Raw genomic sequence first — 14,909 nt, 5'->3', positions numbered from 1 at the left:
GATAAATGGCTGATTCTATGTATCTCATGCTGGAAACACTAAAAATATGTTTCCATTATAAAGTATAAGTGCTCTGTACATGTTTATTAAAAGAAGTTATTGCATCATACCTCATGAATAAGGCACAAATAAAATTGGAGTTTGGCACTAACAGAATTTTAAATTCATTAACATCTGTATAAATACTTGTTGATAGGCTGTTTATGGCTTCTTCCTTAACCAATCCAATCTGTTGTTGGAAAGTTGATGGCATTGGCATGAAACCAGTAACTCTAAGAGCCATTTGTGTGTGACAAGCAACATTCCTATTCTTTTATGATATATTTAAATAAATATGTAATTGATCACTAAGGAAAATTATTTCATGAATAAAGAAGAGGATTGTTGTTGCAAAACTTTAAAAACAGAAATTTTGGGAACAGAGCCAAATTTGTATGTAAGGGTCAAAGGCTAACTGCAGCACTAATCACTCCTTTACATATTTCACTATATTTTATGGCAGGGAGGTTAAAAAAAAAAAAAAGTACTAGAATGAAAAATACTTGCTAGTTTCTGACATTTAAATTAATTCTCAAAATTTGTCTGTCTGGGGGGGTTGGGTGATACATAAAGTATATGAACGATCTTTATGAGAAAACAAAGGAAAGTTAGTTACTAAATTATCTTTTAAAATATATAGATTTTGCAGATGCAATTTTCAATATTATAGAAATGCTATATTTAAGTGAATCCCTCTGAAATAACAGAAACATTCACAAAGTGGATTTAGTTGTGCTTATTAACCATTTATAATAGGTCTTCTGTATTCAACTAATATATATTTCTACCAGAAAGGAGATGTTTTGCCATTTATATGTTCAGTTGAATATAATCTCATTAATATCTTTGTAGTGGAGTATCAAATATTACAAAACTAGTAGTCCTTCATTTTCTTCTGCGAGAGCAATATAAAGTTATATAGTCATATGTATAGTCACATTAATGTGTAATTTGTCCCCATGTTTGCTGTTAACTAGGGCTGGGACTAGGGTAAGTCAAGTGGGGCAAATGAAATACCTCAGGCACAAAATTTAACGGGGTAACGAAAATCTCAGGAATCAAGGTTAAAAATATTTTCATGTAATATTTTAAATAAAAATTAATGGAAAAATCCCTGATAAACAAAAAAAGCTTTAAATGACAGGATCAGGAACAGTGCTGTGCCAAGCTGTATTGGAACCTGAGGTAAAAGGAAAAATAAGTACTCATCCTTCATTGTCATGGCTTTGGCAGATTTACCCATTTCTAAGTAATATTAAGTGTTAACAGGATGTTTTTAGAACTACCCGGTAGCCATTGTCTAAGATTGCTTTCTGTGTTTCCTATGAATCTGGCACACCACTTAATTTTTCATTAGAAGAGGTTCTGGAATTGTGACATTTGAGAAATTGATTATAGAATAAATTAATTCAGTCTATATTGGAGAGTCTACACCTTAGTGATCTATCTGCTAGCATTCTTTTGCATGTTATAAGTTGGCTTTTTCACTTACTAACTGTGTGATGTTGGGCAAATTATCTACCTTCTCTCTTCCTCAGTTTTTTCCTCTTAAAATACATATAATAATATAAAATAACTGGATACATATCATGCCTAACATATAGTAAGGATTTAATTACTGTAGCCATTTTGCTATTTTTACCCCTAAGTTAAAGGCTATTATGCATAGTCTTAGTGCTATCTCAGTTGCCATGGGCCAAGACTTAGCTATGCAGGAGGTAAGACTATCTGTAGGAGTCTTCAAATCCAGGCCAAGACTAAGGTTCCAGGGGGTCACTGGAAAGATTCCAGGATTAACCACAAAACTAGAAAGAACAATTTTCTGGGGGAGTCCAGGGAGTCCTCCTCACCAGAATTCTAAACCTTGTAACAGGTATTTTTTAATGTATTTTATTTCATAATATATGAGGATTTTAGTGTGTCTTTAAAAAAAAAAAAAGTTAATTTCCAGAAGATAACAAGGGTACACAGTCCTAATTGATTTCAAGTTATTTCAAATAATTTTTAGCAATTGCTCAGTAATAACCATGAAGGAGGTTCCATTGACATGATTCTTTCCTGTTTCACTCTCTCAATTTAATTACTGTTGGAAAATATCCCCCTATCCAATCTAGACTCCCTCAGGGAGTGTTAATATAGTAGGTCATCCAAACTAGGGCCCACCCAACGGAATAAAGGAGAGGCTGATGATATAAGTAGGTTGGCCCTCAAAATATCATGGCCATAGGGCCACATAAATATTACTTCCACCTGTTTTTTGTTTGTTTGTTTGTATAGTTGGACTTCAGATTCTTGCTGTATCTAAAGGCTTCTACTCTGGTAAAAAGACATCTCTAACTCTACTCATTTATGTATATATCTTAATTGAGGGCCAAGTACATGATTAATTTCCTTTACTAGTTTTACTTCAAAAGAAGCCAATAAATAGTTTTATATTGATACACTAATGATAGAGACTTGATGGACCCAATTAAACATTTTTATATCATTATAATCACTGCTCTTTTATAGCTACAAAACAGAAATACTCGTAGTACGTATGTTAATACATTCACAATGCATTTCTCATTGACTATTAGTTTTCTGCATGTGATGATTTTTCTACTTGTCAAAAAGAATACAGATATGCTTCTGTTACAGAGCTAACATCACATAAAATATTGAATATATATTAAAATATTGCTTGCATTATAAAAACCAATAAGTAAATATAAGTAAAAATAATTTTCTTTCACAGTTTGAATGAAAAACATATTAGAGACTAATAAACCTGGTCCCAAACTTATTGCTTTCCATAGGTTATAATTTAAACAAATATCTCCATACACTGAAGATTTAAGAGTTTTCTAAGTGTATACTTTATTGATGCAAAATTTTTTCTTTCATCATATTTTGTTTAGAAAGATAGATTTTTATTTTAGCTAGCAGAAGTTCATTTGTAAATGAATAAGGGCCTCTATTCACTGATTTCACTTTTAATTGAAAAGATAGGTGAAAGTATTATTGATCTACTTACATTGTAGTCAGGAAAAAAGTCAAGATAGGCATTACAAGTCTTCCCTACAAAATTAATTTTTGGCTTTAAGCTACTTATATAAATATTGATATGTGGAAGCTCTTTTCTGAAGAGAAATTGGGGATGGGTTTGAAGCTGGAAGGGACTTCAATTGATCAAGTCACTTTGTGTATCATAGACATATTATGTAGACATAGATACACTTTGTGTATCATAGACATAGACCATTAGGAAGGAAAGCAAAATATGGAGCACTTCATGAATTTGCGTGTCATCTTGTGTAGGCCATGCTAATCTTCTCTATGTCATTCCAATTTTAGTATATGTGCTGCCACGTGGGCACGGAAAACTCCTTTTAATCATTTTTATTTTGTTGTGATATATACAATGTACAGAAAGTTTTGGCTTTAGCAGGTGTTTATAATTTCAAGGTGTATAAGTAATTATACATACATAAATATTATATAAATTACATTTTATATAAACCATTTTATATAAAATTTATATTTTACATATATTTTATTTATATATTTATATTTATATAAATATATAATATAAAATATAGACACACAAATATATATACATAAAATATTTGCTTATATATATTTATAGTTTATATAAAATTATACACTTTAATATATATTAAAATTATTCTATAAATAAAAATATAAATACATATTCCATGTGACCTCCGATCATTTAAAAAAAAATAGAACACTGCTTGCATACAAGAAATCTTGCTCAAAAGTCTCTTCTCTTAGGGTAACCACTATGCTAAAGTTTATAACCTTGACTTTCTTGATTTCCTTAAAATTTTCACTACCTATGTATAAGCATATAGTATATCTTTGCTTGCAACAATTCTGTAGGTATTCTTTCGTGTTTCTTTGCTCAATATTGTTTATGAGATTCATCTGTGTTGCTGTGTATAGGTGCAATTCATTACTTTTCAGTGTCATACTGTTTTCCACTGTATGGATGTATTAGAGTTTATCCATTCCATTGTTGTTAGACACATGGGCTATTTCCAGTTTGGGTTATTAAGAAAAATACTGCCCTATCCTTGTACAAATTCCTATAGGGCAAGCATCTAAGAATGTATTCGAAGGACTGTATGAAATGGATATCTTCAAGTCAACCACATGTAACATTGTTTTCCAAATGGCTGTACTAAATTATACTTCAATTAGCAAAATATAAGTCCTATTGGTTATGTGTTTTCCAAATCTTATTTTTTTTAGGATTTTTTTTTAAACTTTGCAGATTTAATTTGTATTTCTCTGCTACAAAATGAGATTAAACACCTTTTTATATGTTCACAAGTTATTTGGATTTCTTCTTTTGTGAAAAATATGTTAAGGCTTCTTTTTTTTTTTCTATTAGGCTATTTGTATTTTAATGACTTTTAGGAATTATACACTCTGGATATTATACATTCTGGACCTTTGTTGATTATATGTGTGGCAAATGCCTTCTCCATCTCTGTGGGTTATTGTTTCACTACTATTATGACATTTTGGCTTTATAGAGATTCTTAATTTTAATGTAAATATATTTATCAAGATGACCAGTACTTTTGCATATTGTTAAAGAAATAATTTCATATCCAATGTTATATTCTTCCACATTGTCTTCTGTTAAGTTTTATAATTTTGCTTCTTATATTTAGTTCTTTAAGGTGGACATAATTAATTTTTTTTTAATGTTTATTTATTTTTGAGACAGAGAGAGGGAGACACAGAATCCAAAGCAGGCTCCAGGCTCTGAGCTGTCAGCACAGAGCCCGATGCGGGGCTCGAACTCACCGACCATGAGATCATGACCTGAGCTGAAGTCGGACGCTTTACCAACGGAGCCACCCAGGCGCCCCAATTAATTTTTAATATAGATAATTTATTAAGATTTATTGGAAAGTCTATCTATTCCCCACTGACTTAGAATGCAATTTGTCTTATAATATCAATTAAACATATATGCAGGGGTCTCCATCAGTTATTATTTTCTGTACTATTTTACTCTACCCTGTCCTACCCTATCCTAGAATTACCATCTCATCCTACCTCATCTCATCCTGTCCATACCATACCACCCATACCATGCAATACTTTTTGCTTCAGCTCTATAATAAGAGCTTATTAATAATAAGTTATGGTGTTTGGCAAGGCCTCTCGATTTAGTCATCTTTGTTGAATGTGTTTTGGCTATTTGAGGATTTTGACTTTCCATACATTTTTAGATTCTGCTTGTCAATGCCCATAAATACCTCTTGGGATTTAACTGAGAGAGCATAGTATCCACTGTTAATTTGGGGAGAATTTAAATCTTTGAAATTGAGTCTTTCAATTCATAGATTTACTTATAGTTTTTCTTTAACATTTTTTGATAGAGTTCTACAATTTCCCTGGTAAGGTCTTGTATCTCTTTTGTGAGACACATTCTTTGGCACATGATTTAAAAAATACTATCACAGTTTGAAAATTTTTTCCATTCTGGTTGCTTGCCTAGAATGTTAGGTTTAATATTAAAGTTAAGGTCAGTCTGGGTATTATATTTTTCTACGAATTGTTCACTTTCTCCGAATTTTCAAACGTACTGTCATATGGTTGTTCAATTTGTATCATTTGTCATCCATCCCAGTTTTCCTTCTTGATATGGTTGTTTGTGCTTTCTCTTTCATTTTCATAATGAGACTTGCCAGGGGTTAATTAAATTTCTTTCAAAAAATGTATCTTTATTAATTGTTTTTCCTTTAAAATTTTTATTAACTATTGCTTTTATACTGCAATACATAGATTTTTTATTGTTAAGTTACTTTTTAATATTTATGATTTTTTGACTCATGAATTTTTCGGATGTTTCTTAATTTTCAAGAAAATAAATACTATCTGGTTATCTTATTATGGTTCATTTATGGTTTATTACATTTTATTTAGAAAACACACTGCACATGATTTCAATCCTTAAGAAACTTCTGAGACCTCATTTCAGGTCAGTATAAGTTAAAGTTTTGTAAATTTCCTGTATGTGTATGAGGGTAATGTACATTCTCCAGTTGTTGAATATTTTATATATGTCCTTTAAGCAAATGCTATTAAATTGGTTTATCAAACCATGTCCTTACTGATTTTTTGAGTGCTTGTTCTATAAATTGCTAAAAAAGATATAATAAAATTCTCCCAATATAGTTTAGAATTTTTGACCTCTCTTTGCTACTTCCTTAATATTTGCCTTATATTATTTAAAATTTAATAACATTCATTTTTTAGATCACTTTTAGGTTTAAAACAAAATTTGAAGGTAGAGACATTTTTCCATACACTCCCTTCCCCTACATGTTCAAAGCTTCCCCCATTACCAACATGCTGCCACTCCCCACCACAGTGGTACATTTGTTACAATCTATGAACCTACACTGAAACATCATAGTCACCCAAGGTCCACAGTTTACATTAGGGTGCACTCTTGATGCTGTACTTTCTATGGATTTGGACAAATGTATAATGACTTGTATCCACCATGACGGTATCATGCAGAGTAGTTTTTCACTGCTCTAGAAATCCTCTATGCTCTGCCTCTTTACTCCTCCTCCCTAGTCCCAGCCCCTAGCAATACTGATTTTTTTACTGTCTCCATAAGTTTTGCCTTCTCCAGAATGTCACATACTTGGAATCATACATAGTCTTTTCAGGTTGGCTTCTTTCACTTAGTAATATGCATTTAATGTTCTTCCATGTCTTTTCATGGCTTGGTAGCTCATCTGCTTTCATTGTTGAATAAAATTCCATTGCCTGATGTGCTACAGTTTATTCATTTATCTACTGAAGGATGTCTTGGTTGTTTTCAAATTTTGGCAATTATCAATAAAGCTGCTATAAACATCTGTGTGAAGATTTTTGTTTGGACATAAGTTTTCAACTCATTTGGATAAATACCAAAGACTGAGATTGCTGGATCCTCCAGTAAGAATATTTTTAGTCTTATAAGAAAGTTCCAAACTGTCTTCCAAAGTGGCTGAACCATTTTGCACTCCTATCATCAATAAATGAGAGTTCTGTTGCTCCGTACCTTTGTCGAAATTTGGTGTTGTCATAATTCTGAATTTTGGCCATTCTAACAGGTGTGTAGTGGTATCTTGTTGCAATTTGTATCTCCTTGAAGACATAGGATGTGGTATGTATTTTCATATACTTATTTGCCATCTGTACATCTCTGTTGAAATGTCTGTTAAGGTCATTGGCTCATTTTTTAGATATTGGGTTGTTTGTTTTCTTCTTATTGAGATTTAAGAGTTCTTTGTATATTTTGGAGTAGTCATTTATTAGATAAATGTTCTGCAATTCTTTTCTCCTCATCTGTGGCTTCTCTTCTCATTCTCTTGACATTGTCTTCAGCAGAAAACAGGTTTTTTATTTTATTGAAGTCCAGCGTATCATATTATTTATTTTATGCATTGCACCACTGGTGTTGCATCTAAAAAGTCATAGCTATGACCAAAGTCATCTAGATATAGATCTTCTTCTATGTTATCTTATAGGAGTCTTAAGAGTTTTGCATTTTATATTTAGCTCTGTGATCTATTTTGAGTTAATATTTGTGAGTGGTATAGGTCAATGTCTAGATTTTTTTTTATGTGGATGTCATCTTCTTCTAAAACCATTTGTTGAAAAGACAGTCTTTGCTCTTTTGTCAAAGATCAATTGACCATATTTGTATGGGTCTATTTCTGGGCTGTCTAAATTCTGCTCCATTGATCTATTTGTTTATTCTTTTGCCAATACCACACTGTGTTGGTTACTGTAGCTTTATAGCAAATCTTGAAAATCAAGTATTGTCAGTCCTCCAAATTTGTTCTCCTTTAATATTGTGTTGGCTATTCTGAGTCTTTTACATTCTCATATACATTTTAGAATCAGTTTGTTAATATCCACAAAATGATTTTCTGGGATTTCACTGAGTCTACAGATCAAATTAAGAGGAACTGAAATCTTGCCAATATTGAGTTCTTCTATGCATGTGCATAGAATATTTAGCAATTTATTGAGGTCTTTGATTTATTTCATCAAAGTTTTGTAGCTTTTCTCATATAGATCTTATACATATTTTGTATATTTACACCTAACATTTAACTTGAGGGGACAATGTAGATGGTATTGTGTTTTTAACTTCAAATTTCACTTGATCATTGCTAGTACATAGGAAAGTGATTGACTATTGTATCTTACATCCTGAAACTTTGCTATAATTGTTTATTAGTTCCAGAAGTTTTCTTATGCTTTCAAATTTTCTATATAGATGATCATGTTGCTGCAAACAAAAACATTTCATTCTTTCTTCCCACTCTGTATACCTTTTATTTCCTTTTCTTGTCTATTGCATTAGTTAGCACTTCCAGTACAAGGTTGAAAAGAAGTGGTTACAGGCAACATCCTTGTCTTGTATTTGATTTTAGTGGGAAAGCTTTGACTTTCTCATCATTAAGTGTGATGTTAGCTATAGGTTTGTTTGTAGACATTTTTTACCAATTTGAGAAGCTCCCCTCTATTCCTAGTTTACTGAATTTTATCAGGAATGGTGGGTTTTGTGAAATGTGTTTTGGCTTCTACAGGTATCATGTGATTTTTCTTTTTTAGCCTGTTGATGTGATGAACACATTGATTTTTCAATGTTTAACTGGCTTTGCATACATGGGATAAATCCCAAAATAGTGTGTATAATTCTCATTATAAATTGTTGGATTTGATTCACTAATATTTTGTTGAGAATTTTCTGTATCACGTTCATGAAAGATATTGGTCGGTAGTTTTCTTGTAAAGTCTTTGTCTGTCTTTGGGATTAGGGTAATTCTGGCCTTAAGGAATGAATTAGAAGGTATCCTTTTGGCTTTTATCCTTTGAAAGAAATTGTAGTAAATTTGTATAATTTCTTCCTTAAATGTTTGATAGAATTCACCAGGAACCCCTCTGGGCCTGGCACTTTCCATTTTGGAAAGTGATTAATTTTTTATTTAATTTATTCAAGAGATATAGGCTTATTCAGCTTGTCCATTTATTATTATGTAAGTTTTGGCAAATTGTGTTCCAAAGAATTGATCTATTTCATCTAGGTTATTATAGTTATGGGCATGGAGTTATTCATAGCATACCTTTATTTTTCTTTTACTGTCCATGGAATTAGAGTGATGTCCCCTCTATCATTTCTGATATTAGTAATTTGTGTCCTCTCTTTTTTTCTTTCTTAGTTAGCCTGGCTAGAGGCTTATTAATCCTGTTGATCTTTTTAAAGGACCCACTTCTGGTTTCATTGATATTATCTATTGATTTCCTGTTTACAATTTTATTGATTTCTTCTCTAATTCTTTTTTTTTTTTTTTGCTGCTGCTTACTTTTAATTTGCTTTACTTTTCCAAGTTTCCTAAGGTAGAAATTTAGATTATTGACTTCAGATCTTTTTTTTAAATGTTTATTTATTTATTTTGAGAGAGAGAGGAAGGGGCAGAGAGGAAGAGAGAGAATCTGAAGCAGGCTCCTTGCTGTCAGTGCAGAGCCCAATGTGAAGCTCGATCTCACGAACTGTGAGATCATGACCTGAGACAAAATCAAGAGTTGGATGCGTAACCAACTGAGCCATCCAGGCACCCCTCTTCTTTTCTAATATATGCACTTTGCTATAAATTTCCTTCTAAGCACTACTTTTGCTGCATCCCACACATTTTATAATAAGTGGTGTCTTCATTTCACTTTCATTGAATTTAAAAGTTCCATTAGGTTCCAAATATTTTTAAATTTTTCTTACTTTAGTGATTTTACTTCTGCAAAAATTAGTCAAAGGATTCATAAAATAAAAGAATGTAAAATAAGACACTACATACCTAAAATATGGGTAGGGAAAGGAGGGAAGAATGGGTTTAAACTTAAGCAATTTTCAACTTTATATAAATATGCAGAAGATGTTATATGCAAACCTAATGGTAACCACAAACCAAAAACCGGTAATAGATGTGCAAAGAATAAAGAGAGAGGAATCTAAGTATATCACTAAAGAAAGCCACAAACCATGAAAAAGAACAAGAGAAGAAAGAATCAGAGAAAATCTATAGAAACAATTACAAAGGAGTAACAAATGTCAATAAATACATATCTATCAATAATGACTTTGAATATAAATGGACTAAATGCTTTTTTTGGAAGAAAAAAAAGACCCGTCTATATACTGCCTACAAGAGACTCATTCAGACTGAAAGACACCTGCAGATTGAAAGTGAGGGGATGGAGAAACATTTATCATGCAAATGGATGCCAAAATAAAGCCAGGGTAGCAGTACTTATATTGGACAAAATTGACTTCAAAACAAAGAATGTAACAAGGGACAAAGAAGGACACTATATAATAATAAAGGGAGCAATCTAACAAGAGGATATAAAAATTATAAATATTTATGCACCCACCATGAAAGCACCCAAATACATAAAACAGTTAATAACAAACATAAAAGAAATACTTGATAGTAATACAATAATATCAGGGGACTTAAACATCTCACTTACATCAATGGACAGATCATCCAAACAGAAAATTAACAAGGAAACTATGGCTTTTAATGACACACTGGACCAGATGGATTTAACAGATACATTCAGAACATTCCATTCTAAAACAGCAGGATAGACATTCTTTTCAAGTACACATGGAACATTCTGCACACCAGATCACACATTAGGCCACAAAACAAGGCTTGACAAATTAAAAAAAAAAAAATCAAAGTCATAGCATGTATCTTTCCTGACTTCAATGATATGACATTAGACATCAACCAAAAGAAAAATCTGGAAAGGCCACAGATACATGGAGGTTAAATAACATGCTTCTAAACAATGAATAGGTCAACCAAGGAATCAAAGAAGAAATCCCAAATTACATGAAAACAAATGAAAATGAAAACACAAGGGGCCAAAATCTTTGGGATGCAGCAAAAGGGGTTCTAAGAGGAAAGTTTATAGCCATACAGGCTTACTTCAAGAAGCAAGTAAAATTTCAAATAAAGACCTAACTTTACACCTAAAAGAAGTAGAAAAAAGAAGAACAAACAAAACCCAAATCCAGCAAAAGGAAGCAAATAATAAAGATCAGAACAGAAATAAGTGATATAGCAACTTAAAAAAAATAGAACAGTTCAATGAAACCAGGAGCTGATTCCTCTAGCCAGACTTATGGAGAGAGAGAGAGAGAGAGAGAGAGAGACAGAGAGAGAGAGAACCCAAATAAAATTACCAGTGAATGAGAAGAAATAGCAACCAACATCACAGAAATACAAATAGTTGTAACAGAATATTATAAAAACCTATAGGTCAACAGATTGGAAAACCTAGAAGAAATAAATTCCTAGAAACATATAAACTACCAGTTACTAGCAATGAAATTGAGTTAGTAATCAAAAAAACTCCCAACAAACAAAAGTCCAGGACCAGATCAATTCACAGGCAAATTCTACCAAATATTTTAAAAAGAGTTAATACTCACTCTTCTCAAACTGTTCCAAAAAATGGAAGAGGAAAGAAAACTTCCAAATTCATTCTATGAAGCCCGTATCATCCTGTTACCAAAACCAAATAAGGACACAACAACAACAAAAAGAGTACTACAGATCATTATCTCTCATGAATATAGATACAAAAATGTTCAACAAAATATTAGCAAACCAAACCCAACAACGTATTAAAAAATCATACATCATGATCAAGTAGGATTTATTCTCAAGATGCTAGTGGTGGTTCAATATTCACAAATCACTCAACGTGGTATGTCACATCAATAAGAGAAAGAATAAAATCATACAATCACACTTCGTTATTTTATTTGTTTACTAGGGACAGAAAACTTTATAGTTAGTTTTAGAACTAATGATGAGATTAGACATTAATCTTTGCAGTAAACACACACCTTACTTACGGCTTTCTAAATCCCTTAGTCAGCAGTTGCAGGATAAGTTAAATCTATAAAAAATCATTTACTCAATATCAGCTACTAGAAGAAGTATAGTTTCTTAAAAGAATTCAGTTCTATATGTTATATTAATAATTCACAAATAAATACTGATTTTAGGAATAGTCAAGTGTGAATGTGATTTGATATAAACCACAGCTATGACATTTTGCTTTACTAATGGATATGTCCTGCCCCAGAAATATTTGGTAAAATAAAATTCTGCAAATCAAGCATTTTTCTATTCACATCAGTTTTTGGTCAGAAGCAAGGTATAAATAAAGTCATAGTCCTAAATTAATAAGATTTTTGTTATATTGTTATCTCAGAGTTCGCATCATTTCCTCTGAAATGTCTTTATTACCTGTAGTTTCCAGCATTTCTAATTTCTCTCCTACAACAGAAATTTATAGACCAACAACAAGTGGACACCGTCTGAGTTAACTCCTAGCCCCCCCTTTTTGGGTTTCTCCCCTTCCCCCATTCACACATTGTATAGAGCACCCCCAGTGGGTATGTTTACTAAAGAGTCATAGCTGATGGGACTGAGTAATATTACATTGTATATGTATATACCACTCCTTCTTTATACATTCATCTACCAGTGGACACTTGGGTTACTTTCATATCTTGGGTACTGTAAATAATGCTACAATAAATATCAGGTTGCATATATTAAAAAAAAGCCATGTGATAATTTCAACAGACAGTAAAAAATTTGACAAAATACAACATTCATTCATTCATAATAAAAACCCTCTGCAAAGTAGGTCTAGAGGGAACATATCTCAACATAATAAAGGCCTTATATGAAAAACCCACAGCCAACATCATACACAATAGGTGAAAACTGAGAGCTATTCCCCCAAGGTCAGGAACAAGATAAGGATGTCCACTCTCACTCACCATTTTTACTCAACATAGTGCTGGGAGTCCAAGCCACAGAAATTAGACAATATAAAGAAGCAAAACTCTCACTATATATAGATGACATGATACTATATACAGAAAACCCTAAAGACTCCACCAATAACTACTAGAACTGATCAATGAATTCCGTAAAGTTGTAGGATACAAAATCAACACATGGAAACCTGCTGCATTCCTATACATCAATAATGAAGTAGCAGGAAATGAAATTAAGAAAACAATACCATTTACAAGTGCATCAAAACAACAAAATACCTAGGAGCAAACTTAATCAAAAGGTGAAAGAACTTTACTCTGAAAATTATAAAATGCTGATGAAAGAAATTCAAGATGACTGAAAGAAATAGAAAGACATTTCATGCTCATGGAATGGAAGAACAGATACTGTTAAAATGTCTATAATACCCAAAGAAATCTACACATTTAATGCAATCAAATACCAACAGTGTTTTCACAGGGCTAGAAAAAACAATCCTAAAATTGTATGTAACCACAAAAGACCTCAAATAGCCAAAACAATCTTGAAAATGAAAAAAAAAAAAAAAAACTGGAGGCATCACAATTCCAAACTTAAAGTTATATTACAAAGCATAAATAATTAAAACAGTATGGTACTGGCACAAAAATGGACACATAGATCAATAGAACAGAAAAGAGATCCCAGAAATAAACCTACAATTATATGGTCAATTAATCTTCAGCAGAGGAGGAATGAATATACAATGGGAAAAGACTGTTTCTTCAACAAATGGTATTGGGAAAACTGGACAGCCACATGCAAAAGAATGAAACTGGACCACTTTCTTTCACAATACATAAAATAAACTCAAAATGAATTAAGGGGTTAAATAAGAGACCTGAAAGCATAAAAACTTTTAAGTGAGCACAGGCAGTCAGCCACTGCAACATTTTTCTAGATATGTTTCCTGAGGCAAGGGAAATAAAACAAAAATAAACTATTGGATTCACATCAAAACAAACAGTTTCTGCACATTGAAGGAAACAATCAACAAAACCAAAAAGCAACCTACTGAATGGGAGATGAGCTTTGCAAGTGACATATTTGATAAAGCATTAGTATCAAAAATGTATAAAGAACTGATACAACTCAATACCCAAAACCTAAATAATCCAATTAAAAAATGGACAGAAGACATGAACTGACATTTCCTTGAAGAAGACCTACAAATGGCCAACAGATACATGAAAAGATGCTCAACATCACTCCTCATTAGGGAAATACAAATAAAAACTACAATGAGATATCAACTCATACCTGTTAGAATGGCTAAAATCAACAATACAAGAAACAAGAAGTGCTGGCAAGAAGGTGGAGAAAAAGGAATCCTCTTGCACTGTTGGTGGGAATGTAAATTGGTGCAGCCACAATGGAAAACATAAGGAGGTTCTTCAAAAAATTAAAAATAGAACTACATATGATCCAGGAACCACACTACTGGGGATATACTCCCAAAATACAAAAACACTAATTCAAAGGGATACATGCACCCCTATGTTTAATGCCATATTATTTACAATAGCCAAATATGGAAGTAGTCCAAGTGTCCATCAATAGATGAATGGATAAAGCAAATGTAGTACACACATAAAATGGAACATTATTCAGCTATAGAAAAGAATGAAATCTTGCCATTTGCAATGGCATGGATGGAGCTAGAGAGTATAAGGCCACGCCATATAAGTCAGTCAGAGGAGGACAAATACAAATGCTCTCACTCATATATGTAAGTTAAGGAACAAAACAAATGAGCAAAGGAAAAAAGAAAGAGAGAGACAAACCAAGAAATGGACTGTTTTTTTTTTTTTTTTTAAGTTTAGTTATTTTGAGAGAGTGAGCAGGGGAAGGGCAGAGAGAGAGGGAGGAAGGGAGAATCCCATGCAGGCTCCATGTTCAGCACAGAGCCTGATAGGGGGCTCAATCTCA

General features: G+C 32.2%; 1 protein-coding gene and 1 non-coding gene across 6 annotated transcripts in view; both read right to left on the bottom strand.

The window, feature by feature from the left end:
- LRRIQ1 (leucine rich repeats and IQ motif containing 1) overlaps positions 1 to 14,909 on the bottom strand; it is a 210,589-nt gene that overhangs the window by 40,971 nt on the left and 154,709 nt on the right. The gene's annotated exons all lie outside the window — the stretch shown is intronic.
- LOC123592285 lies at positions 3,296 to 3,398 on the bottom strand. The gene has a single exon (XR_006709682.1). It is a non-coding gene; the product is annotated as a U6 spliceosomal RNA (small nuclear RNA).

This window comes from Leopardus geoffroyi, chromosome B4 (genome assembly GCF_018350155.1).
Source record: "Leopardus geoffroyi isolate Oge1 chromosome B4, O.geoffroyi_Oge1_pat1.0, whole genome shotgun sequence".
NCBI lineage: Eukaryota > Metazoa > Chordata > Mammalia > Carnivora > Felidae > Leopardus > Leopardus geoffroyi.
The sequence above is the reverse complement of the archived record's forward strand: the minus strand, read 5'-3'. Positions and strand labels throughout refer to the sequence as shown.